Source organism: Lissotriton helveticus, chromosome 5_1 (assembly GCF_964261635.1).
Source record: "Lissotriton helveticus chromosome 5_1, aLisHel1.1, whole genome shotgun sequence".
Lineage (NCBI taxonomy): Eukaryota > Metazoa > Chordata > Amphibia > Caudata > Salamandridae > Lissotriton > Lissotriton helveticus.
This window is the reverse complement of record NC_136065.1, coordinates 1,402,444,427-1,402,472,316: the sequence shown is the minus strand read 5'-3', so window position 1 is coordinate 1,402,472,316 and position 27,890 is coordinate 1,402,444,427.

Here is a 27,890-nt window from a genome sequence, read left to right as displayed (position 1 = left end):
GAAGTAGTGGGACAGGAAATGGGGCAAATGGAACATCTGTTGGAACTTGAAATGAGGCGAATTAGAGATCGAGCAACAGATAATGTGTAAAAGCGATTTTCTTCCCCATGAAAATGTACTACTGTGTTAAGTGCTTGCTGAAATACTGACTACAAATGTATGCATGATTACGATTGAAACTAATAAAAAAGAATTAAAAAAAATAAAATAACGGATAATGATCTGATATTGTTCTCGCCAAATATTCACTATTGAATACTTTTGCGTGTACGTCCGGTGTGCACAATATGGCATCCAAGCGCACATGCAGTTCGTGTAATGCAGGGAGGAAGGAGTAGTCATGATCTTCTAGATGTTGCATTCGCCATTTGTCTATAAGCCCCCACCTTTCCTGCCAGTCCCTTCTAGCTTTAGATATTCAATGTACAGAGGTCTCCGGCAGTGGCGGATGCGACCTATCCATAGGAACGACAGTTATTGAGGTAAAGTTCCCTCCCAATATCACAGGGCCAGTCAGGTAAGGCACCAGTTTTCCCGACAGGTGATTAAAAAAGGCCATTTGATCAACATTAGGGGCGTATATGCTACATAATGTTAAATCCAAGCCGTTCAGTCGCCCCTCCACCACTACAAACCTCCCTTCTGGGTCAGCAAATCGGCGGATCATCTGGAAGGGTACCCCTGCTCTAATCCATATTAATGTTCCCCTAGTAAAAGATGAATATGTTGTGCAATAGACCTGTCCCCGCCATCTTCGCTGCAGTGCACTGCCCTCCGCACAATTAATATGGGTCTCCTGCAGAAAGGCTATATGCACCCCCCCTCTGCACCAAATAAGCATGTACCCTGTGGCGCTTTCCCATTGTGTGCATCCCTCTCACATACCACGTTAGGCATTTAAAGTCAAGCATTGTCCCCATATTGGTTCTCTATCCCTTGGAACTTCTGTACATTTTCCATGGACACATGAGCGGCCCCTACATCCCCAAACAACATATGTAACATTCCCCAACAACCCCGCCCCAAGACAGGTCCTAACAAAACAGCACCCTTCCAAACTCTCAACTAGGTTGCCTCCCCTGTAGCTACCAGGGATCGCTAAATTCCATAAAAGGTGAGGTGTCTAAGGGCCTGGTGACTCAGAATCAGATTAGCTCAACCATCTCGCGCCATACCCCACTCCCACTAAGGCCACAGCTCCTGCCGTAGCGCCCCGAGTTAAGGGAGCCCCACCCCAAGGCCTTCCCCCAACCTCCCACCCGCACCACCGACACCATCTCACCACTCCCCACAGTGCGGAAAAGGATTGTCAATAACCAAAAGAGCCCTCCAGTCCATGAAAAAGTCTTACTGTGTGATCTCATCGGCAGTCCCTGGTGTGACATGAGGCATAGTGACGCTCACCGAATCCGATTCCTCAGATGCCATCCCTTCCGATCCCTTCTCAGAGTCAGTCGCCCCCCTCGATTCCAGTCCTTGCTCTTGAGATATCTCGGTCACTGCCTGAAGCGCCGCCATCCTTTCCTTCTCCGTCTGAGATATCGTTGGCCTCTGAGATCCGAGCCACTGTCTTCAAGAGCACCGTGGCCGGGGAGGGCATGGCTCCCTCCCGGCAGCCTCCTGGCCGCATCCAGCTTCTCCCTGTCCCACTCTGTAGGATTCCAGCCAGTCCCATGCTTCCTCAGGAGTGTTGAAAAAAAGGTTTTACCATCCATGACAACTCTCAGACATGCCAGGAACATCAGAGAGTATTACAGTCCTTCTGCACGGAATGCTTTCTTGACTTCCAAGAAGGAGGCTCGCTGTCGTTGCACTTCGACGGTATAGTCAGGAAACAGTGTCACACTGCCATTATTCACCTTGAAGGGGCCCACAGTGCGCTCCCTATTCAGAAGTAGATCTCTGTCTTTGTAGTGGAGCAAGCGTGCCACCACTGGCCTGGGTGGCCGCCCGGGGTTCAACGGACGTGCCAGCACCCTATGCGCTCTCTCCAAGGTAAAGAAAGGGGACAAACCCTCCGGGGAAACTTCTGTCCTCAACCAGGCCTCCAAATAGTCCACCATGCTGGCTCCTTACACTCCTTCAGGCAGCCCTACCACCCGTACATTATTCCTTCTGTTCCGTCCTTCAGCATCCTCAGCTCTCTTCTCCAGAGTCTGTAAGCGACGATGCACTTCCCCCATCTGTGTCTTAAGCACCTTGTGTGCTGGATCCAGAATTCCCAAAGCGGCTTCAGTCTATTTTACCCGACAGAGAGGAGGTATGCAGGGTAAATACCCAGATAATTTTCACAATCCCAATCCATGGTGGCCTTCTGGTCCCTGGGGTTTCCAACCTCCTACTTTTACACAGCACATGAATCCGTACACACAACATCCACAGTTCTTCTCCGACCCGTCTTTTTTAGGGCGTGGCCGCGGACCGAACCGCGGCAAGAGAAGAGGACAACAAACTGTCCAGTGGCAGACAGACCCCACGTTCCCCAACACACGGAGCAGGAAGGCTGCATTACAGAGCACCAGCACGGAGGCGAGCGGAACCTAACGGTCAATTTAAGCTCGCGTATTCTTACTCCAACTGAACATCTTGTCTTGGAGAAGGGCCTTGGTTTCGTTCCAACGAATAGAGGCGATCCATTCCAAATGCGGATAGAACTTGAAAAAAATTTCAGGAAGGTACGCCTTCACTTCTTCTTTAAAGATAAGACTGCTCCTGATACAACTGCAGATGACAAATCTGTCAATACGGTGCTACGCCCCAAATCTACTTTCACTCCTCTAGTTCACCAAGTTTCATCACAGGTGATTACTTTTGAAACAGCTGTCACACATGACATCATGAGGTTACATGAGGAAGTTCCCCACTGTTTTCATAATCTCTCTAAGCAAGAGAAGATTGCCCTCACGAACTTGACTAAGGACGCGTCCATAATAATCAAACCAGCTGACAAGGGTGGGGCCACGGTTGTAATGGACATGGATCAGTATCGACAGGAGTGTCTCAGACAATTGAATAACATCCAGAATTACCGTCGTCTGTCTGAAGACCCGAAAGGCGGCTACTTACAATTATCAAGACCTTGGTGGATGAAGGCAGTGCGGAAGGGTGGATAACACCTCACGAGGCTAGGTTCCTGGTAGCAGACCATCCGGTGATACCTGGTTTCTACTGCCTCCCCAAAATCCAGAAAGCCACTAGACCACCGCCAGGGCGCCTTATTATTTCAGGGATCGGGTCACTATTGGAGCCTCTTTCCACTTTTGTGGATTTTTTTCTCAGACCGTTGGTAAGAGAAATGCCTACTTATCTACAGGACACAGCTGATGTCCTGAGATTGCTACCTGAATTAGAGTTGAACGTCGAGACAGACCTGCTGGTCAGTTTCGACGTTGAGTCCCTCTACACTAGTATACCACAGGAGGAAACTTTAGAGACTGTCAGACAATTACTGTCGTCACGAGATCTTGACAGCATTACCCCTGTGAGCTTCATCCTTGAATGTGCCAGACTTGCCATGATGGAGAACTTTTTTTAATTTGAGGAACAGCTCTATTTACAGATCTCCGGAACGTCTATGGGGAGTATTTTTGCCCCGAGCCTCGCCAATCTCTATGTTCATCAATTTGAGCAAGAGCATGTTCTCAACCATAGCAACCCATTTTTACATCAGGTGTTGCTATGGGAGAGATACATTGATGATATCCTGGTGATATGGCGAGGCTCAAAAACAGAGATCCAGTTATTCCATCAATGGCTCAACACTCAAAACCAGTACCTTAAATTCACGGTTGAGTGTAGTAGTGAGAAGCTCTCTTTTCTGGATTTGTCAATCTTTCCAGAAGCAGGTAGGCTCCAGAGCGAGCTTTACACTAAACCTATGGCTAGAAATTCCCTCCTTGAATATAATAGTCATCACCCCCGCTCATTACGAGCCAATTTACCGGTGGGCCAGTTCCTCCGAGTGAGAAGAAACTGCTCCTCGAAGGAACTTTTTGACAAACATGCCAGCACTCTGTCCAAGCAATTACAGGATAGACAATATCCTAGACATTCAGTCAGAAGGGCTTGGAAACGTGCATCTAACAATAACCGGGAGGCGCTCCTGGAAAAGAGACCTACCAAACCCATACTAGAGAGATTGACTTTTGTAAGTACATTCAATGTCCACTCTAACAATGTCCAGAAGACAATACGCAGACATTGGAACATTCTGAATATTACAGACACCACCATACCTTTACCGCTGTTCTCTTTTAAGAGAGCGCCTAGTTTGCGCGACAGTCTGGTTCATACCAGACCCAGAATCCTAGAGAGAGACAGACCAGCCACACTATGGGACCTTCCGCCAGTGCAGGGTCACTACCCATGTGGCTCTTGTAGTGTTTGTCCACAGACCATAAAAACTGACAGAGTTGATCTAGGCACAGGCAAGATCTGGCTCTTAAAGAAACATATGAATTGTAATTCGGAAAGAGTCATATACATGGTAACCTGTCCGTGCTCTTTAAGATACATTGGGTATACTACCCGCAAAATTAAATTAAGGATTGGCGAGCACAAGAGCACGATTCGTGGCCAGAGACAATCTACACGCTTGACCGATCATTTCCTGACGCGCAAACACACAGCAGAGGATATGAGATGGGTGGTTTTAGAACAGCCGTTCATCCCACCCCACATTAGTGACATTTCAAGGTTCTTATTCAGGAAGGAACAGAAGTGGATTTTCTCACTCAAAAGTGACAGTAAGGGACTCAACGATGATATACCCTGGATCTCGTTGTAAGTAACCTTTCCACCACATTTCCATGTAGGTCTTCTTAGACTTATTGGTGTAGCTTGTCAGCCAAATAGGTTCTTCTAACATCAGGCGCCCACCCCCCTTTTTTTTTTTTTTGCCTTGTTATATCACCAAAAGATGCAGTGCTATACACTTTTTGCAGTGTGACTACTGACGTTTCATCGTCAACAGCAGTCTTTGAGTCTTTTTCTGATGGTGTCCTTTATACTAACGGTGTTATCATCAAAAAAAAGAAATATATAAAAAAGTGATACAAATTGGTGCATTCTAAACTCTTGTCTGCTCTTGCACATTGTAACAATCCAAGTAAATCGGGGCTAATCTTGGTCTCCCCGTTTCTCCATTTATCGTTATAAACGCTTTTTTTGGGGCAGTATACCTAATTACTGGCCAAATGCGGTGTGATTGAATTCCGACACGCCACCCGCATGCGCAGAGAGATCTCTCCGATAAGCGCATGCGCGAGTCAGCACCATTCTCACGTCTTAACTCCGGTGAGCTTCCGCGCATGCGCAGAGAACCACTCTCACTGCGAATGCACGAGATAGTAGCATTATTATTTCTGCGCTTGCACGCTTGCAACTGGGGCCACTGATTACTACTATGAGGATGCGCAATGGAATATCGGCATTTGCCGGCTCAGCCACGCTGATTTTTTACAGGTGAAGGCATTTATCTTTTGTATAAATAAACGCGCTTCCTTCCGTTCGGTACCTCCACTCCCACTTGGAAGCAGGCGAGAGGTACCGACGGAGAGGTAAGCACTAAAGGGTTCTTTTTCCTGAAGATGGGTCGTTCTTGACTACTACAGCGTTGTTACCACTCTTTTTAAATTTCGAAATTGAGCCCTCTCTTTAGTTAGAGCTTGCCAGCTTAACCTTTTTAAACAACTGGGTTTGCTGTATTATCTCTATTCTGGAGCAGATTTTTCTAGCCACTTGGTCTGAGGGAGAGGGGTCTCCATTACAGGAACAACTGGGTATTGTTGAAATAGTCTGGAAGTTGAAGAAATACATCGCAATTAATTTATATTGCGATGGGATATATTCTATTTCTCTTCCATGTTTTTAACAGAGCGGGGCCTCATTTTTCCCGAGTGGGTGCCGGGTGAGGTGGGGTGACTTCCCACACACAGCTGGGTGAGTACCAAATTACAAATTGCAATATGATAATAACTAATTTTTAGTAAATTCAGGAGGACTATGGCCTCTGACAAGAGAATGAGACTTATTTGCTCTAATCTGTATTTTGTGTTATTTGTACTTTTCTTCTTTGCTATATTGTGACGATTGGAAACACATGTTAATATCACATATTTGGTGTACTACTTCTTCCACAGGGAAGGATAATCTACTCGTTTTTCCACCAGACAACATTGGGGATCCAAGTTTCTGGTAGGATTATTCCTGACTTGATATTTTGCTTGTTTCACTCTTAAGTATTTAGTTCTCACTGATTTTTTGCAGTGTATTCAACATCACGGTCCTGAAGAAAGCTGGATATAGTTTATCCTTAGCTGAAACATGTCGACCACTCTGCACTACGCCCTTACATAGTCATATTTTCACACTATGTAGCGTCATTTTAATCTTAACACTGTAACAGTGCTCATTAAACATATTTTCTGTTACAGTAGTTATTTTATCTCACATTTTTCACTTTGTACACCATCACCACCACATTGAAATACATTGTGGCTAGAGGGTCACTTTTGAATCCATCTTTACACCATCACCTGATGGGTTGGGTAAGATTGGATTTACCATCCGTATCCCATGTGACGATACTCCGCCATCATGGTGGTCTGATGGGAGTTTTTCAGCCACATGTAATTTCTGGTGTGTCCCATTACTCCGTTTAGCTTAAAGATAAGTACATTACACAATTGTTTTGACTTAGTATCTCCTGTAAGTTTTTTTGTTTTTTTTATTTTACCCGGTCTTCTAATTTTGTGTGGTCTGCCCGGAGCAGGCACAGCCCCACTGACACCTGTGCTATGTCTCATTGGAGGGCGTCCCTATTGTCCATGAAGGCCTTAAGTATCACCTCCACTTGTGCTGGATCATCCGCCCAGGCTGTGACTCCAACGCCTCCATCTTCAGATGCTCTATCGCTTCCTCTTCATGTTCCGGGGGCGCACCACCCTGCTTGCGCCGCGGCTTTCCCATGATTGTTCTCTCCACAGGTCCAACGGTCCAGCCGGCGTTCTACCGTGTCCCCTCTTGTCCTCTGCTCTCGCCGGAGATTCTGCGCAATGTTTTCTGTTGTGAGGCGTCTTCACCTCTATCCCCAGTAGAAGTTGTCCACCACTCAGTCTTCGAGGCGCGTAGGACTCTCCCCTGGTTTCTCTTTGCTGGTCGTGGCTCCATGAAGTAATGACCCAACCAGTCCCACGATTCCCCAGGTGGCTGCTTTCCTAAATCCACTCTCCAATACGCCGAGCCCTGGAGTAATGATCGCTGCCAGCTTCACCACAAGTCTGAAGTTCCCGGCCAAGAGTCTTAACAGCACACAGTATGCCGTCCGGTCGTACTCGATCTTCCAGGGCCCCAATCAAAGGGACTTTGGTATTATCTTGTGGAGTTCAGCCTCCGTTTCCTGCTCCTGTTACCATACTAGTTGTTTGCACACTTTTGTCAACAGGAGTAAGTTGTTACCATCAGGCCGCCAGGAGTGGAATCCGCCTGTGCTTCTCCACTGCTAAAGGGAAGCTCAGGCGTCGGATCCAGATAGCCCCCTCAATGCCCTACTGCCTCCCCTTTCGTCTCTCCACTGTCCCCACTTGCCGCACTAGTAGCTGTTCTAGCCAGCTCCACAGCTCCACAGGTGGGGGCTTCCTCTTGGCCCGCTAACAACAGGCCCACTCCTTTATGGTCCGTTCTCACAGGGGCCTCTCCATTACCAATCTCGCCTCTGGCCCAGATGATGGCTGCACCAGGAGCCGCTTAGTCTGCTGTCAGCCGCACCTTAGAGATCCCAAGATGGCGCCCCACACACATCGCAATCAACTTGCGTCCTCCACGACTCCTAGCTCCAGATAGGGGAGATCCCCACCGCAGATCACCTGGTCCGCCCCCGCAGTGCTTCGGAGCCCCGCTCCATCTCTTTTTCTTCAGTGTGGCCGTCCCAATCGCCCTGCAGCCACCGGGAGGAAGGGGGTCGAAGGGAAGGTGGGAAGCTCCGTGCTCCTCCTCAGTCGCCGTCGCTCTAGGATCACCTCTGCAGCAAAGCACCCGGGACGCACCAGGATCCACTCCGCTGGTTTATTGACGCTCTGCAATCCGATCTTCTGCTTTGCTGTCTCGTTGGCTTTCCGTCACGCTCCGCAGCAGATCAGCTATTCGCCTCTATACCCGGCGCAATTTTGAGCAGCTGGGGGTCGCTCAAGTTCGTCCTCCGTGTACCAGCAGTGATGTCTTTTCCACTAATGAATGCCGCGGACACCCCCAGGGCGATACGGCACGTCAGTAGACCCTCTTTTTAGGGGAGATATTGGCTCCCAAACAGGAGAAATGTCGGAGTTGGCGCAGAGCTCTCAGCTCACGCGACCATCCACATCGGTTCCTAAGCCACGCCCCCATGATGTCCCTCACCTTGACAGCAATTTTCACAAACTACTGAGATCCATAACCTGAGTTACCTTTTGAGGGGAATCTCAAAGTAAGTGACTCAGGCTTCGTCTCCCTGGGGAGTATTAGAAATACTCCGGTCCATCATGTTTGCCGCAGGGGTTGTATCCATTCTTAAATCATGGATTTCGGTCATGCAGGAAACAAAAAGGTACCAAAAACAAAATGCACCATACCCTTTTTAAAAATGAATGTTTAACACCTATTTCGAAGCACTCTTAAAAGGCATTAAAAACTGAGATACTTGCAATATAGATTTTGAGCACAGTCAGGTGCATTTCACCATTCCAGTCAAATGTCGAGGCCTGCGGGCGACTTCGGGCAAATCGGTCAGGCCAAAAGGCAATGGGGTCAGGAATAAGGGGAGCTGTTGGGCAACTCATTGTTAGGTGAGATCCGACCCACCCAAGATAATTTTCCCCAAATTTCTTTGATTCAGCTTTCATGATAGTAACACTATGTTACAGGCAAGTCATGATAAGCCAGGTTGTAGCAATTGAGAAGCGCTTTTTGGGGGGGAATGGGAAATCAGTTGTGGGCATAACCACCCCTTAGAGGGGGACATAGAGGGGGTGAAGAGGAGTTTGTTGGAGAAAAAGAGTTTGTATGGAGATGATTGGTAGGCTGGGTGAGAGACAGATTCGGTAATGCAAGGGAAGGTCTGGGAATGAAAAATGTTGTGGGGAAAGCAAGTTAATTTGTTCTGCGGAATGTTCGCAAAGTTTGGGACTCATTAAGGGAGGGGGATCATGTATTGAATTTAAAAATAATGAATTTGATGACTACAAACCTGTCCCAATAAAGTGGCCTTTTATGCTATGCAGGCTTGTGTCTGGGGTATTTTTGCATGAGGGAATATTTAGGACCAAGGTTGCAAGCGTGTAAATCGATTCCACCACCTTGAAATGAGCCATGTATAAAAGGACGACAACCCCCTTACAACTCACTGATTATTCAAGAGGCTGGAGTGCTTGTGGGATGAGGTTACCTTTCCTTTTCCCAGAAGAAGAAAGGGAGAAAGAATCTCAGAACCGAAAAGCCCCAAACTCTTGCTGATAGGAAAACAGAAAGGAACATAAAGAATTGAACGAAGTACAGGTAAAGTAAAACTTTAATTAAAAACTAGTTTTACATTGTCATAGTGCTAATTTGATCAGACAGAACTAAAGGATAATATTTACTATGAATAAAACTGCTTAAGGATTTGTGGCACATAATGTAATGATGACATGAAAGCACGATTTATAAATAAGCCAAAGTGCCCAGATAAAGAGTTGGTTGAATTACACAGAAGTATGAAGTGTGAAATTTACTTGACTGTGAAAATGTTTATAAAAAACTAAATGTTGTATGATTAAGAAGACAATTTGAAACTTTTCACCCAACAGTAAATTAGGGGCATATTAACAAGGGCTTTAGCTCTGCTTTTTTGGCTTTAAAAGCCAAAGAAGCGGAGATAAAAATATCGCCCTATCAACAACAGGGTGATAACATGCAAAATCGATGTTAGCACCCTTTTTCACAACGCTTCCCTGTGGGCGTTCCAGAGCAAAACAATAGGAGAAATGTGGCTAAGTGACAGTTCTCCTATTATCAAGCTTCACGCTAACCCTATTAGATACAAAAAAAAGCAGCGCTAACCACGATTAATGCTCCTTTTTTACGTCTGCTAATTTTCAGACTTAGCCATGTAATCCAATGGGAGGTGGATTACATGGCTAAATCCACCATGGGCTATCAAAAAGGATATCCCTATCCTTGTAGTTTTATCGCTGCATTACCAGCGATAATCTCCCAAAATGCCGCTTTCGCTGGATTTTTTATCCCCTAGCCGGTTAGCGTTGTTAATAACGTGATAACCAGGCGATATTATCCAGCGATAGCGGGCATTAAAAAAATTAACTCTAAGCGCCCTTAGCGTTAATTTTCCCTGTTCCTTGTTAATATGCCCCTAAGTTCCCTAAAATTTATGAGAGGAAACTTGTTACCAGAGTAGTCTTTTTTCCCTATACAGGTACTATTAGTACATACATCAGAGTATATACATCTGTACTATGAATTTTCTCATGTCGTTCCAAATTTCCTTTCATGCAGTATCCTACCTAATTTCCCTTCCGTCATCAGGGTCAGACTGGTCTAAGGCGCAAGCAGGCATTGCCCGGTGGGCTGGCCTGACAGATCAGTGTGTGAGCCATTTTCATTAGCAGTTTTGCGTGGTTTTATGGCCAGGTGGGCCAGTTTGTACTGTTTATTTCCATTATATTACCACTTTTTAAACTATATGCTTCACTTTTGTGGGCTACTTTTATTTTGGTGCCCCTGCCTCTCATCTAGCCGCTCTAAACAACTGCTAACCAAACTGCAGAGTCAGTGCTGATGGAAAGTGGGCTTTTAAGGGTACTGCTTCTGAGGATTTTGAATCCTGACCGGGACTGAATGTGGAGGGATTGCAAGGAAACTACTCGCAGTCCCTCCATAGCCTCAGAGCATTGGTGTACTGTCTCGCTTTGTGGCATTGCAACATTGAGGCTTAATTAGAAGATTCAGAGGTTGCCATGTGCTTTGGTGTAGAAGTAGTTTGAGAATCCTGCAGTCCTAGGGTTTTTTGCAGTGAGAGTGCAAAGGGATATTGATATGCACTGCTCTGAGAGGGCTCTTCTCCCAACAGTCAGCTGTGGAAAAACAGATGATATCTAGGAAAGCTGCTCACAGGACTAGGGGCCACATGCATCAAGCTCTATTCCGGTCGCAAGCGGGCCGATTTGCAGAATCGGCCCGTTTGCGACCGGAAAAAGGCCTCTTCAAATGCCTCAAAGGCTTTGAATTTGCAAATTAGGTAACCACAATTTATTGCGATTACCTAAATTGTGAATGCATTTAGGTAATCACAAATTGCGATTCTGCTACAGCGCGGCTCCAGAAATAATTTCTAATCAATACTCACCATTTCCCTGAAACCTTTAAACACACAACCATTCGTCAGTGGGGCCCATAACACTGCACGTTTACTCTGTTCACTTATACTTGGCTTCAAGGATTTTGGTGAATCTCACTGGAGAAATGCTGCAACATTTGGTGGAGTGTCTAAAACCTATTTAAATCAGTTATTATTTACACCTACAGATTATTACACTTTACCATGGTTTTATACAAACATTTAATTATTCAGACACACCACCATAGTGGCAATGGATCTGTTAGAAGGAAAATTAGGCATAGGAAAATCACAAGACCTGCTTTTAAAATTCTATTTTCCCAATTTTATTAAAAGCAAAATTTTATTATGCCTGACATTTATGCATTAATTAATTCTTTATTCAGTAAAATCTTAAACTTTATTAAAAAAATTATCATTTTATTTAGAGCTTAGAAAAATCGCTTTTAGAAATTAGTTAAAAGTTTAGCAAAGAACAGATAGTTCCAAATTCATTCTCTCCTAACATCCGTAACTAACACCCTCATCTTATCCTTCAGTCCTGCAAAGCAAACAAAATTCACAAAGATAAAGTTCTTACATCCAGGATGAGATCTTCAGTCTGGCAGCACTTCGTGTAGAAATCGAAAAAGCGACCCCATCTAGACGAAACCAGGGGCTTTTATACACTAATTTCTAATTTAATCTTTCTAAAAAGTAACTACTACTACTTATTCGAACTCTGATTGCACAAATTCGGGGTGGGTTGGCATCTCCTCACCATTACAACATCATTTTCTCGACGATTCAGCAGAAAAATAAAGGGTCTTTGTTTTAGGTCAGTCCATAGCTTAGCCATTTCCTCGAGTTGAAACATCGGAACCTTTTCCCATGAACACAACATTCAAGCGTCCATGTTTGGCACCCATCCTAGGTTCCGGGCAAGGTAGCCTTGAACCTCCCCGAGCACAGGCAGTTCACTCTGACTTGCAGGCTTTTGGCGCGCCTGCGCTGTCCAGCTCTTGCTCACAATTTACCCCAGCGTCCATCTTTTATACAGGCCTCAGAGGCCACTTTTGGAACTATCATAAAAACAAACACAAATTCATGTTCATTTTGGAAATAAAACCCTTCTGTTTACCTCCCACCATACTAATATTTCCCCATTAGTTGTTACCTAGCAAATAAGCCACACATATGCATTTTATACTTACATTTCCGACCACTTTTTAGCACAAAACGTATACAATAAGCACATTTAAGCTGCATTTGTTTGCATCTAAGCTGTGCATTAATTCACAACATGACAACACTACATATTAGTACATTTTATTGCAACATGCAAGCAAAATTAGTACTCCCGTGTGTAGAAAGTGTATGCATCATATACTATGGTTGAATAATTCACACAACATACCATTAATAAATGTTAACGTTATGGAACATTGACTTTGAGAGGGGTACACAAAATTTTGCGTTTACCACCTCGCTCCATCAATTCCCTCATCTGGTGATTTTATCACCAAATATCTCTCAAAATTTTGGGAAATTTAGCAGAACATGTTAATAATTCTTTTGTTTAAAGTCATCTACACTTTAGTTTCTTTCTCCTTTGAGTCTTTAAAAAACTTTTCTCTTATTGCTTCCATTTCTATTTCATTCTTTTCTCTCATTCTTGCTTGCTGCTCTTCATTCATTTTTCTTATTGACTTTCTAAAATTTCTTCTACCTTTGTATATACAGCATAATCTTATCACAAAAATTATTATCACTAAAATTGTTATTGGAATTAGTATCTTACCTATAATTGAACTACCTATTTCTTGGAACCAATGCTTAATTGCTGAGAAACTTTTACCTAGCCTTTCAAGGACACCTTCAACCTCCAGTGGTTCAATTTCTTTATGCAAATCTGTAATATTTATAATATACTTTTCAATATTCTGACTTTTATCTGGGATATAAGTACAAAATGTTGCACCTTTAAAATCCCACAGACTCCTCCTTCTTTTGCTAAAATTATATCAAGGGCAAGTCGATTTTGCATATTCATAGCTCTCATAGCAACCATTTCAGTATTGACCATCAGGAATCCTCCTGCTGTGTCTGTTGATAATCGATCAACTATTGTAGACAATTTTCTGATTCTATTTGCATTAAATGAAATTCCCACTGCTGGTATCAGTGCTCCAAATACATCACCTATTATTTCTAACACACCCTCTCTTCTTTTCCGACTTAGAACTTTACCTATCTCATGCTTTCCATTAGTGCTTCTATCTACATGAAACATTTTAGGAAAGACCAAACCCACATAACATGTCCCATACCAATGGTCTGGTAACCTATAATAAGGTCTGTTCCCACAAATAAAATAAATCCCAGGAAAAACAGGATCATCTCCTCCTTTAAATCCCCAAGCCCCTATAATTCTATAGGTGTCTTGACATTGACTTGCACCCACAAAATAATTGTCATACATTGTATTGCCTCTTCTAATACAAAATTTCCCTAACATTGGAGCATCTATATTAATTGCTACATTCACATTCTTTTCCTCAATATTCTCATCATCAAATGTAAAATATTTAGACTTTGCATGTTTCATTTTCTCATTAGGTTTGTAAGCAATTCTTCTTTCCTCAACCATGTTTAAAAATGCCTTCTCTTCAATTCTCATTTTACATGTCAAGTTAATATTAAAAGCGTATACATGTGTCAATTCATCTAATTCTAAGAAATACTCTCCCATTTCTTTTGCAGGTTTCCTTTTATTCAACGTACCATCAATTTTTAATTTTGCAAATATTTCATCTACATTGGAATAATGGTATTCCAATTTCCCAGTCTTATAAAACAAACTTGCAATTACACTACAATTTACTCCATATGTAAGAGGAAGGTGGTGATATGTCACCCCTTCTGACACTGATGCTGGCAATTTTACACAAACATAACAGTGATCAACATTCATAGTTTTAATGTACTCAAGTAACAACTTTGAAAAGGTGTTTTTAGTAAAGTCACTGATAGATCTATCTTGATGCAACTCTGGTTTGTACACATGAGTCTCATGAATTTTCCCTTTCTCACTTGGTTTATTTGAACTTATATTGGGTTTTAATTTTGTTAAATTGCTTTGGAAAGGAATTACAATAGCTAAAATCACCCACAATATTATCAGCAATGCCATACATAAGTAAAACATCTACACCATTTTCTAAAATTAGAACATTTCGTTTTATGGTTGTTCATCGTCATTTTTTTTTCCGAACACCGTTTCTTCGACCTTATGCAAACTCACAGGTTGCACACCACTCAGTACACTAACACATTTTCTTCGACCTTGTGTCAATTCTATTCTAGATTATACCATAATTAGATTTTCTAACAAGTTTTCTTCAACCTTTTGTCAACTCTGACCTCTTCTATATTTACAATATCCGTCTCACAGGACTTCAGAATTTTACTTTAATATCATATACTTTGAGCACCTATCTTCTATTTCTTAGCTGACTTCTTTACTCACTTATTCCCATTGGTTTTGGGCTGTACAAATTTTCTTGACTGCTATTTACTTCCACAATTTAGTGTGCAAACAGTTCTCCCCTGAGGCGGAAAGCCGGGGGTTAGGCCGATAATATTTTAAAAATCTTAAATACTTTTTTGGGTGTTTTTGGAAGATTTACTTTCTGTTTTTACCAACACGCTCCCTTGCCCTCACAGTACCTCGAACCCTGGTCCACGCGCAGCCGAGTAAGGGCTGACGCGATCGGACACAGAGATTGCCGCCATCTTGGGGGTGGAAGTCGGGTAGCGCTCCAGCTTCGGGATGCCTCCCGCCCTTCAGGTATAAAACCTGCTTTGTCCACGCGCGCCCTGATTTAGTGTGCAAACAGTTCTCCCCTGAGGCGGAAAGCCGGGGGTTAGGCCGATAATATTTTAAAAATCTTAAATACTTTTTTGGGTGTTTTTGGAAGATTTACCCTCTGTTTTAACCAACACGCTCCCTTGCCCTCACAGTACCTCGAACCCTGGTCCACGCGCAGCCGAGTAAGGGCTGACACGATTGGACACAGGAATTGCCGCCATCTTGGGGGTGGAAGTCGGGTAGCGCTCCAGCTTCGGGATGCCTCCTACCACACTCCGCCAGTATATAAGGAACACCAGTTCCCGTGCGCGCAGCGGGCGGGCGCAGCGGGCGCGACGGAGCCGCGCCAAACGAAAGCCCGTCTGCGCCCGTCCGTGCCAAGTCCGCGACAGGCGCAGGAAGGGATGGACAATCTCACCCTTCCCTATTATACCAGGCGAGCGAGCTTAAGAACCTCAACACGGGAACAGGTTGCTCGTGCAAGATCGTTCTGGATAAAATAAGGGGACCATTTTCATGCAGGTCTTGTCATTGGAACTCGCCCTGGTCCCCAGTCAAGACAAACGTTCCCCCAATCAATACTGTGGCCAGCACTTCAACTTTTAAAGGGGGATTGATTAATGCACGGTCCATGGGCAGCCATAGTCAGGATATAAATGATCTCATCCTGGATCTGGAGTTAGATTGCCTATTTATAACTGAGACATGGCTGACTGAGAATAGTAACCCAGACTTAGCAATAGCTCTTCCATCTGGCTATACTATTTTCAGGCAGGACAGATTGAAGGGGAGAGGATGAGGAGTGGCGGTGGTGCTTAGAAACCACATAAAATGCCACACCTTCAATTTAGATCCCCTCAAAGGAGTAGAGGGACTAGGGGGCATATTACCAAGCAATAGCGATAATTATCGCTATTGCTTGGTTAGAGACAAAAATTTACCGCTGCGCTGCGGCGATTTGTAACACAAATAAACCTTGGTATTACCAAGGTTTATCGCAAATGCGATAAAAATTGGCCGCAATGCATGAATATCGCTGAAAAGTCAGCGATATTCATGCATTACCGAGCTAATGCTCTTAGCCATGTTATCCACCTCCCATTGGATAACATGGCTAAGAACTGCTCAGGGCAGGTGTTAGCTTTTGGAGATATTCGCGCTTAGCGCGAATATCTCCATAAGTTGGTAATAGGAGATAGCGATGTTAGAGACTGTTTCCAGTCGCTAACATCTTGGCACGCCCACTTTGCATGTCATTAGTGATAAATATCACTGACATGGAAAGTGGGGCCCAAGATGGTCGCTATCTCCTACTAGCTGTCGCTAACTGGTGTTAGCGACAGCTAGGTAATAGGGAGATAATTTTATCTCCGCTTTCTTGGCTTTAAAGCCAAAAAAGCGGAGATAAACCCCCTTGATAATATGCCCCTTGGTTTTTCCATTAAACTAAATGAGTCCTCCTCCTTTTCAGGAGGCTTGATTTACCGCCCCCCAGGCAGTGCAACTGTGTTTTTAGAATTTTTAAGTGACTCTCTAGGGCAGCTCCTTCTTCGCTACCCACACTTTACACTATTGGGAGATTTTAATTTACAGCTTGAGTCCAAATTTGACACACTAGCACTTAATTTTCATCAGACTTTAGAGATTTTTAACCTGCAGCAAAGAGTAACACAGCCCACACATCTAGCAGGACACACCCTTGACGGGATATGCACTGACCTTCCCCTTTTGGAGACCCAGATACCTGCCCCACAAATCTGGACAGACCATAGCTTAATTCCTTTCTACATCCAGGTAACACGTCCTCATCTACCAGCAAAACCTAGTCAACATCCAGCGAACCATGTCAACTGGACATTGTAGAGGATAACTTTAAGCTCAACCCAATTGCTCAGGCACAGATCCCCAACATGTCCGGAGATGTAGTACAGGACTCTAAACGTTTTCACACCTGGATGCTGCAGGAGATTAAAGATCGGGTACCATCTAAACGTTCACGGGAAAAGGGGAAAAGTGGGAAGATAAATGCCCCGTGGTTTACACCACAGCTAGCCAAAGTCCATCTATTATGTAAAAAAAAGTGAATGTAATTGGCGTAAAACTTACAATCCTACAGATAGAAGCCTCTACATTCAGCAGAGGAAACTCTACCTTCACGCCATTAAAATCGCTAAGAAGGATTTTTACATTAACGCCATCAATGAAGCTAAGCAAAAACAAAAAATTTCCGTCCACACCATTCTACGGAAACGGCCCTGATTGAACTTACCGACTCTATAAAACTACTACAGGACGAAGGGAAGAACGCCGTCTTGATCCTATTAGATCTCACGGCGGCGTTCGATACCATCTCCCAGTCTATACTGATAGATAGACTTAGAGATATCGGAATTGCAGATGTAGTACTAGATTGGATAATCTCCTTCTTGACAGATAGATCCCAAACCATTTCCTTGGGTCCTTTCCTTTCTAAGGAAAAAAAGGTGCAGTCTGGAGTTCCTCTGGGCTCTATTTTGAGCCCATTATTATTTCATATTTATATGGTCCCCCTCATTTCGTTAATTGAGTCATACGGCATACTTGGGACAACGTATGCCGATGATACTCAACTCATTGTCCCCCTTGACAACAATTCCACCGATGCCGAGCAAAATTTAAAGAATTGCCTTAGGGATGTCTTCCGCTGGATGGATCATAACCACCTTAAATGCAACGCCAATAAGACAGAAATCCTTCCCATGGGAACAAATCCCCAATTCTGTCCTAGCAAATGGTGGCCAGAGGATTCCCCTACGCCCCTACAAACTGTGGTATCAGCCAGAAATTTGGGCGTCCTATTTGACGCCGAATTATCCTTTGACCAGCATGTCAGGAATGGGTCAGGAAGTTGTTTCAACATCATTAAACCTTTAAAAAAGTTTTTTGACTTCCTTCCCACTGACTCAAGAAAGGCGGTGGCAGTGGCCTTAATCCTCGCACGCCTTGACTATTGCAACGGACTGATGGCAGGCGCAAAAAAAGCCACACTGAAAAAACTCCAAGGCGTACAACATGCAGCTGCCAGACTTGTACTGAATTTACCCAGGAGATTGTCAGCCTCGGCCGCCCTAAAGACCCTTCATTGGCTGCCTCTACATAAGAGCATACTGTTTAAAATCTTAGTCATAGCCTTTCGTGCATTCAATTGCACAGGCCCGAAGTACCTTATCAGGCAATACCCTCACTATAATCCTTCTAGGACTCTAAGATCTTCAGGCCAAAATTTGATTAAGTTGCCGAAATTCAACTATAAAACTAAAGGAGGCAAGACTTTATCTTTCTTATCTTCTAAAGCCTGGAATGCAATACCCAAGAACCTCAGATCTCTAAGCCAGGAAAGCCAGTTTTGGAAGCAACTTAAAACATGGATTTATACTCTCCCAGATGATTATGTAATGGCTGCTATCTAGTTTTTCAAATCATAACTCTTGCACACTGTATATCTAGCGCCAGGATGCTCCTTTCTGAGCGACAGCTTCGCTTTACAAATACACAATACAAATACAAATACAATTGGTGGTAGAACAATATATGTCCACTCAGGTGATTTGTACCTCTGATTTGGACGTCTTACTCTTTTTGGCCTTTGTATAGTCTCTATTTTCTTTCCCAGTGTTTCTTTCTGGCTAGTAACTTTGTTTACTTGCTCTTCTTGTTCTTTTGTTTTGTTCACTATTTTGAATCTCAATCCGCCAGCTCCTTTAGGCCAATTATCTCCTTTGCAGACTTTCTTTGCCTTTGGCTCTACTGTATTATGTTCCACTCTCCAAGCTCTTTTTCTTGGGCTCTTTCTTAATGGAGTTTCGTCTGCACTGTCATCAGTTTCACTTTCAGTATCTTCAACTGTATCATTGATTATGATTTTCACAATGTCTTTGTCTTCATCGGATTCAGCTTTCTTTTCTGTTACTCTGTTAGGAACACCTTCATAACTGGTACTTGGAATTTCATCCTTATCGTGAGTTGCTTCATCTTCCCCAGTCTCAGGATCTCCGTTCCTGCCTTCAGAGTTTACAGTTTGCTTTTCAGTATTCTCTTTTACAACAGCTTTCTCTTCACTTTTGCGTCTTTACTGGTGTCTGTCTCTACCGATTCTCGATCTTCAAGTTGATCTTCTGAATCTGGTATTTCCACAATCTCCCTTTCACCTTCACCTTCAGACGCAGAACTGGCTTTTGATACTTCCAGATGTCGACGTTCTAGTCGATCGTCAGTATCTGGATTCTTTTCCAGTTCAGCTTCAGAATCAGAGTCAGTTGTACTTTCACCGTTGAATGGGTATTCAGGTTCAGGTACACAGATGGTGTGACTAGCATGAACCCGCCTTTTCAGTCCAGCACACTTAACTGCAGTAGTACTGACCAAGATAACTTGACGTGGTCTTTGCCACCTTGGTACCAAGCAATTCCTTCTGCGGTGGACTTTCACTCGTACCCAGTCCCCAGGGACTAGATCATGAGCTGGATTTTTCTCTTTGGAATTTGATTCAGTTCCTACCTGGTGGAGCACAGAAGATACCACATCAGACAGATTTTTGCAGTAATCCAGTATGATGTCATCATTAATTGTCAAAATTTATCAACTGGTACATAGGCCTGTCTCATCACCCTGCCCATCAAAATCTCATGTGGACTTAATCCAGTTTTCCTGTCAGGTATGCTTCTTAGTGTCATTAAGACAAGTGGAAAGGCATCAGGCCACTTCATTCCTGTTGTTAAACACATTTTTGCAATTCTGTTTTTAATTGTTCCATTCACCTGCTCTACCACCCCTGAAGCCTCAGGTCTGTAAGCACAACGCAGCTTCTGGTGAATGTCCAGAGCTTCACAGATCATCTGCATAAGCTCATTTTGAAAATGTGGGCCTCGGTCCGACTCAATCGTCAATCGTCACCGGAAACCCGAACCGTGGTATTATCTCACACAAGAACAGTTTAGCAACAGTTAATCCATCGTTTCTTCGCGTGGGGAAAGCTTCCACCCATCGAGAGAACAAACAGATTATCACAAGAACATATCTGAGTCTGTTGCATGGAGGCAGCTCAACAAAATCCATTTGAACTCTTGTAAATGGACCATCCTCCCGTCCTATGGTTCCCAAACTTACAACAGTTCTTCTGTTTGGATTCAATTGTTGGCAGACTAAGCATCTTTGACACAGGCTTTCAGCAATCATTCTGAATTTAGGATTATACCAAGTCTGTCTAAAGAGACGAATCATAGAATCTCTACCAATGTGGGCCTGACCATGGTACATTCGGGCAATATCTGAGATCATGCTATCGGGCATTACTGGTCTTTCATCTTTGTAAACCAAAATTTCGTCTTCCTCCCTTTGTCTGCATCCTGATTTTAATCAGATATCTTTTTCCTCTGCTTCTGTCTCTTCCTGCATCTGTTTCACTTCCTGCCAAGTCTCAACTACAGTGGTTAGCATTAAAGGACTCAGAACATGTTCTTCAAATTTTTCTCGATTGATTGAAATTTGATTCTTTGCACAGTGTTTCGCAATTGCATCTGCATATCCATTTTCACGAGTGATATAATCTTCACCCTTTCTATGTGCAGAACATTTTACCACAGCCAATTTTTCAGGTAACTGAATCATATCTATCAGAGTCTTCACAAATTCTGCATTCCGAATAGGTGTTCCTGCAGAGGTCAAATAGCCTCTTTGGGACCAGAGCTGTCCAAAATCATGAACAACTCCATAACCATATTGACTATCAGTCACTATGGTTACTTTCACCTCTTTTCCCAATTCACATGCTTCTATCAAAGCAATCAACTCCGCTATTTGAGCAGAATGAATTCCTTTCAGACAAGATGCTTCCAACACTTCTGCTACTGTACGGACAGCATATGCAGCACTTAGAACACCACTCTCTGTTCTCAAGCATGATCCATCCACGAACATTACAAAATCTGATTCAAGTTAAGGTCCATCTTTTATGTCTGGACGAGGCTTTGTACAATACTCCAAAACATCCAAACACTTGTGATCAAGCTCACCTTTCACTTCTGCCTCAATGGTATCAGGTAGCAAAGTCGATGGGTTGACATTCACACATCTGGCAACAGTCACATTCTCAGCTCCCAACATTATTTTCTCATAACGAGTCATTCTGCTGTTAGTCATGTACTGTGTCTTTGCCCCAGTGAGGAGAATCTCCACAGAGTGGGGTACATACACTCTCACAGGAAATCCCATCACAATTCCTTCACTTTGTTCCAGACTTACACTGGTTGCTGCTACTGCTTTCAGACAATCTGGCAAAGCCTTTGCATCAGGGTCCAAAACAGCTGAGAAATACGCAATTGGTTTTCTCATTCTTCCATGTCTTTGAATCAATACTGACAAAGCACATCCTTCTCGCTCTCTACAGTACAGTTCAAATTCTTTCTCATAATCAGGCATTCCCAAAGCTGGTGCTTCACACAATTTTGTTCAAACGCTTCAATCTCTGTTTTGGTCAGAACAATGGGGTCTCTGATATCTGCTTTTGTCAATCTCTGCAATGGTTTTGCAATCAATGAAAATCCACTTATCCACTGTCTGCAATAACCTACCATTCCCAGGAACATTCTTACCTGTCATTGGGTTTTAGGTGGCTGCATTCCTTGTATCATTTTGATTCTTTCAATTGTGACCTGTCTGATTCCTTTAGCAATCTTGTGGCCTAAGTATTGTTCTTCTTTTTGACAAAACTGTAATTTTTGATGGAGACACTTTATGTCCCTCCTCAGTCAAATGATTTAACAATGCCACAGTATCAGTTACACATGCATCCTTTGTTTTTGATGCAACCAAAAGATCATCAATGTACTGTACTAACACAGACTCTCCAGGCATGTCCAAATTCTCTAATGATTTCTTTAGCAACTGATTAAAAATCGATGGACTTTCAGTGTGCCCTTGCAGAATTCTACATCATGCCAGGATACGATTTTGGAAACGGAATGCAAAAATTGGTTGGCTTTCTGGATGCAACGGAACAGTGAAGAATGCATTGCACAGATCAATCAGAGTGTACCATTCTGCTTCATGAGGTATTTGATACAAAATCACTGCTGATTCGGAACAATTGGACAACATGGGACAACAATTTTATTAACCTTTCTCAGGTCCTACACAATTCTAAATGTTCCGTTTGGCTTTTTCAATCCCATAATTGGTGAATTTCAAGGACTGCTCTCAATTTCTCTAAAAATTCCCTGCTCAATCATTTTATCAATCACTGGAGTTATTCCTTCAATTACTTCGGCATTTTATACTGAGGTATATTTGGGTAACTTGCACCTTCTTTTACTGTCACTTTCACAGGATCTACCCCTTTCATCAACCCTATATCTTTACCAGTAAAATCCCATACTTTCTCTTTCACTGCCTCTTTCAACTCAGCAGGAATTTTCTCTTTGTCAAAAACAGGAAACAGCTTATCCTGCTCTGCTTCAATCATGAGCATTGTCAATTTATACAAACTGTCTTCATCTGGAGTTTTGCAATTCTATGCCATCTGGTGAACAATATATGGTGTAGTGTAGTTCCTATAGTCCCAATAGGCTCTGCGCATTGGAATAATATCTTCAGTAGTGTAGACGTAGGACTGAGGTTATCTAGGTCTCTACTGACTATATTAGACTTAAGTTTTTTGCCAGCTAGCTCAGAGTTCACTAGAAACTTTCTCGAATAAGCGAGGAGGAGTTTAACCTCCCTGGATAGACAAGAAGGGATTTAGTTTATGACAACCATAAAACATGACAACTTTGCTCTCCCTGAATAAGAGTATATCTCTAGAGTCGTGTGAAAACAAAGACAGCTATTTCACTCAGTCAAAGGTGCGTACTTAGTTTCACCAGATTGCAGAGAAAAAGAGAGATGGGCGTTTTCAATAAAAGGTGTTATTTATTGACCAGTCTCTTTCCTCATACAAGAGAAATTAATTGCTACAATTGCAATACTTATAGTTAAGTAAAGTGCATACAGTAAAAGCAGGATTATGAAATAATACTGTACAAGCATTGATATGGTTTCTTAGCCATATGATACTTTAAAATGGATAAAATAGATACATACATATATACATTGACTAATCGTACTCAACTGGTGCTTCTAACTACGCCTACCCCGATGTACCTGACCTAAGCCTAATACGTGGGAGGGAGTAAGTAAGTAGCAGTTTAAGTTAAGTTTGTTTTGCCAAGAATCTGACTCAAGAATTCTCTGTAAGGGTTTAGTCAGTTCAGTACCTGGGTATTAGAAGGCAGGAGGGCTGGTATCTCTCTCTCAGGACTCGGTATCCCAGTCACCCGCAAAGGTAGGTTGGAAACGCCGGAGCTGGATTTCTCGGCAGGAGAAAAGACAGCGTCTTTCTCAGCGCGTCAGGGAGAAGGGGCAGCGTCCGTGGGCTTTCGCATCAGCTAGGCTCTTCGAAAGTAGATAGCTGCTTTGCTCCAGGATTACCACCGTGTGTTTGCTTAAGGCAACGTTGGTATATTTATACCTGAAAGGTGCCGGGTTTGACGTAAGGCTGGACATAAGACGTCAATAAAGATGTCACTAAGAACTGGTCGTTCTTACAGTGCTTTACAGGAGTTCTTGGACTGAATCAAAACAAAGCAGCGGGGATTTCCCAGGTTGCTGGAGGCTTGGATTTGTTTAAGAACTCGGTGTGCTTTCTAGGGGGCTGGAGGAGTAGGGTTGCTTAATGTGACAGCATGCGCTATGACTGAATTATGAAAAGGGTTTCTATGCCGTTGTAGGGATATTATTGATTTATAACCGGACATGGGCAAAGAATAGGAATATCGATTCAGGTACCTAGATAAACACACTACAATGGCACAGTTCATCTTACACAATATATCTCTGCCTAACAAATTAACTGGACTGCTATTGCACACCACAAATCGATGCATATCTTTGTATGTCCAAATCTCTATTTCAACTGGTTTTGTCAAAGTGTAGTGTAGTTCCTATTATCCCAATAGGCTCTGCGCATTGGAATAATATCTTTAATAGTATAGACGTAGGACAGAGGTTAACTAGGTCTTCCACTGACGATATTAGACTTAAGTTTTGTGTGCCAGCTAGCTCAGAGTTCACTTGAAACTTTCTCGAATAGGCGAGGAGGAGTTTAACCTTACTGGATAGACAAGAAGGGATTTAGTTTCTGACAACCATAGAACATGACAACTTTGCTCTCCCTGATCAAGAGTATATCTCTAGAGTCGTGTGAAAACAAAAGACAGCTATTTTACTCAGTCAATACGTGCATACTTAGTTTCACCTGATTGCAGAGAAAAGGAGAGACGGGCGTTTTCAATAAAAGGTGTTATTTATTGATCAGTCTCTTTTCTCATACAAGAGAAATGAATCGCTACAATTGTAATACCTATAGTTAATTAAAGTGCCTACAGTAAAAGCAGGATCATAAAATAATACTATAAAAGCATTGATATGGTTTCTTAGCCATATGATACTTTAAAATGGATAGAAGATATACATACATATATACATTGACTAATCGTACTCAACTGGTGCTTCTAACTACGCCTACCCCGGTGTACCTGACCTAAGCCTAATACATGGGAGGGAGTAAGTAAGTAGCAGTTTAAGTTAAGTTTGCTTTGCCAAGAGTCTGACTCAAGAATTCTCTGTAAGGAGTTAGTCAGTTCAGTACCTGGGATTTAGAAGGCAGGAGGGCTGGTATCTCTTTCTCAGGACTCGGTATCCCAGTTACCCGCGAGGGCAAGCTGGAAACGCTGTAGGCTGGATTCCTCGGCAGAGGAAAGGCAGCGTCTTCCTCAGCGCGTCAAAAGGGGAGGGGCAGCGTCCGTGGGCTCTCGCATCAGCTGGGCTCTCCGGCAAGTAGTCGCTGCTCCAAGCTCATCACCACCGTGTCTTTACTTAGGGCAGCGTCGGTATATTTATACCTGAGAGGTGCCGGGTTTGACGTAAGGATGGACATAAGACATCAATAAGGATGTCATTAAGAACTGGTCGTTCTTACATTCTTTACAGGAGTTCTCGAACGAAATCAAAACAATAGCAGCGGGGATTTCCCAGGTTTGCTGGAGGCTTGGTTTGTGTAGAGAACTCGGTGTGCTTTCTAGGGGGCTGGAGGAATAGTGCTTGCTTAATGTGACAGCATGCGCTATGACTAATTTATGAAACGGGTTTCTGTGCCGTTGTATGGATATTAGTGATTTATAACCGGACAAAGGTCAGAAATTGGAGTATCGATACAGGTCCTTAGATAAACACACTACACCCATTCCACGAATTCATGTCCATATTTACTAACCTAATCAATAGTAAACATAACTAATAGTGCAATTGTATACCGAACCAACCCAAAATTAATTTTTTTGAATTTGAAAAATAGGCATATTCGAAATAAACAAAAATGAGTATAGGTACTGTATGCATTCAAGCAGTGTAATCATTCAAAAAAGGATGCACAATTTATATCAGCATGAATGATTTGCGAAAATAACACATGAAATGGCTCTTAATACAGAAGAAAAAGTGCGAGACCACTCCATCACATATGAACACAGTTACTTGTAAATACGCTAGAGGCTGAGATAATGTTTTGTCTCTAGAGTTCCTAAAAATAGAAGCTCTGTTCTCTAAGAATAGTTCTACTTTAAGCAGAAGATAAGTGCCAAAAAGTAAATATTTTGGATTTTGGGAAAAAAGTTTTCGTCTTCAGGGGAAGAAGGAAAAAAAAACCTCTCAGTAGCTTTGTTTTTAAAGCCGAAGGCCAAATTCAGAGTTCAGGGAACGCTGTGTGCACGTTTGCTTAAAGTCACTCTCTCTGTTCTGGTGAAAACATCATTTCAGACAGACTTTCAAAAAAACAGTTTACTGCTTCAGGTGAAAGTTCGACCAAGTTGGAAAATGTCGCTACCATGCAATCGTGCGCATGTTCGCTTTCAGTGATGTTTTGATCAGCATTGCTTACAGAAGGCCGTACCTGTTTGATGCTGCTTTCATCCTGTACTTCACTACCCTTCAATCGTAGTGGTGAAGTCTCCATGAATGCCGTCACCAGGATAGGTAGCCGCTGGGGACAGCACAATGCATGAGCCTTTACTGGACCCAACAAAGTATCTGCATCCAATGGTACTTTTGATTGTAGTGTAAGACATGTGTCCAACACGCATTCCTCGCCGCATAGCATGCATCTTAATACAGGTAAGACACAATTCTGCCATATGGGTCTGAACGAAAGAAACCAGGTCATATTCAGATCTCGTAGCCCGGCTAATGCAAGGACTTTAGTTATGCGGTCCCGATAGCGTATAGCTAGGATCGTCTCTTCCATTGTTGCTGGAGTCTTGTCTGTGACATGATTTGCCATAACGAAGCAGGAGTAGCAAAAATAGGATGCCTGCTACGAGTCCCAACAGGAGTGGAAGTCCGCCAAAGACAGAATGGATGAAATTGGGAAATATTCCCAGGACTGCTTTGAATGGAGTTAACAGTCCCGAAAGAACGGTCTTAAATACACTCGCGATACCATTTGTATTAGAAATATTTAAGATTTCGCTTAGCATTTCTGCGAAGTGTAGGGGGCAATTTGTTGATAACAATGCATGTATCTCTCCCCTTGTCCTTGCAACTTGGAGATCATACGTTTCTTTTGATGACGTCAAGTGAACTGGCGTCTGTAGGAGCACAGTCTTCATTCTGCTGAAAGTATCAATTCGAATAGAAGAGATTTTCAAACTGGGCCAAATTTTTCCCTCCCTGTCTGGAGTGTCATTCGGGAACAATACTCGCTCACAGCAAGTGACCATGGAGCTCACGCTTACTAGATAAGGTTTTCCTGGCAGTAAGCCACAACATCTGTGATCTACAATTAGAATGAAAGTCTTCTAAAGAATGGTTCTATTTTCCTTGCAGGTGTGCCGAGCTGGTGACATGAAAGGTTATTTGAAGTCCCTTCACAGGCCCCATGTAAACTTATACCCTAACATAGAAGTATACCACTTAGTGATTTTTCACAATTATTACCACTAAGAAATACACTCTGTCCTGTATTACTATAACATGTGTGTGTATAAGGTAACTTCCATGTTGACTTAATGTATCCTTTACCCAACCTTTCATACTGGCCTGCCTGTATATATTTTTGGCAGTATCAAAATTGGAAAGTCGTTATCGGAATAGTTATGATTCCATGTATTATCCATTCAATGACAGGTCGTTCTGACATTGTCAATGGTAATCGCTCAAGTTTTTCAATGCTCAGAATTGTATACTCTGCACCCTTTTGTGCCAAGCTGATTTGTGTATCAGTAAGGTTAAAGATACTGAATAATGACGTTGTGTTGATTAAACGCCAAGGCACGTAGCCTGAACGCAGATTTTGTAACGTCCAGCCAATCTGTACAATAGAACGTAATTGGGACTGACCGTGTTGTAACATCAGTAAGTCTATCGATTGCAGATGATACAATACTGTCCAGTGAATATATTCTGGAAGACAGAGTCATTAACCCATTGTCCACAACAGAAAGTGTTTTTTCCAAATTAAAACGGTCAATTTCCCGTATTTTCTCTGCTGTTTCAATTTGAGTTACTTTCCAAGCTTCGTTGTAAGCTGCATATATAGAGGCCGCTATG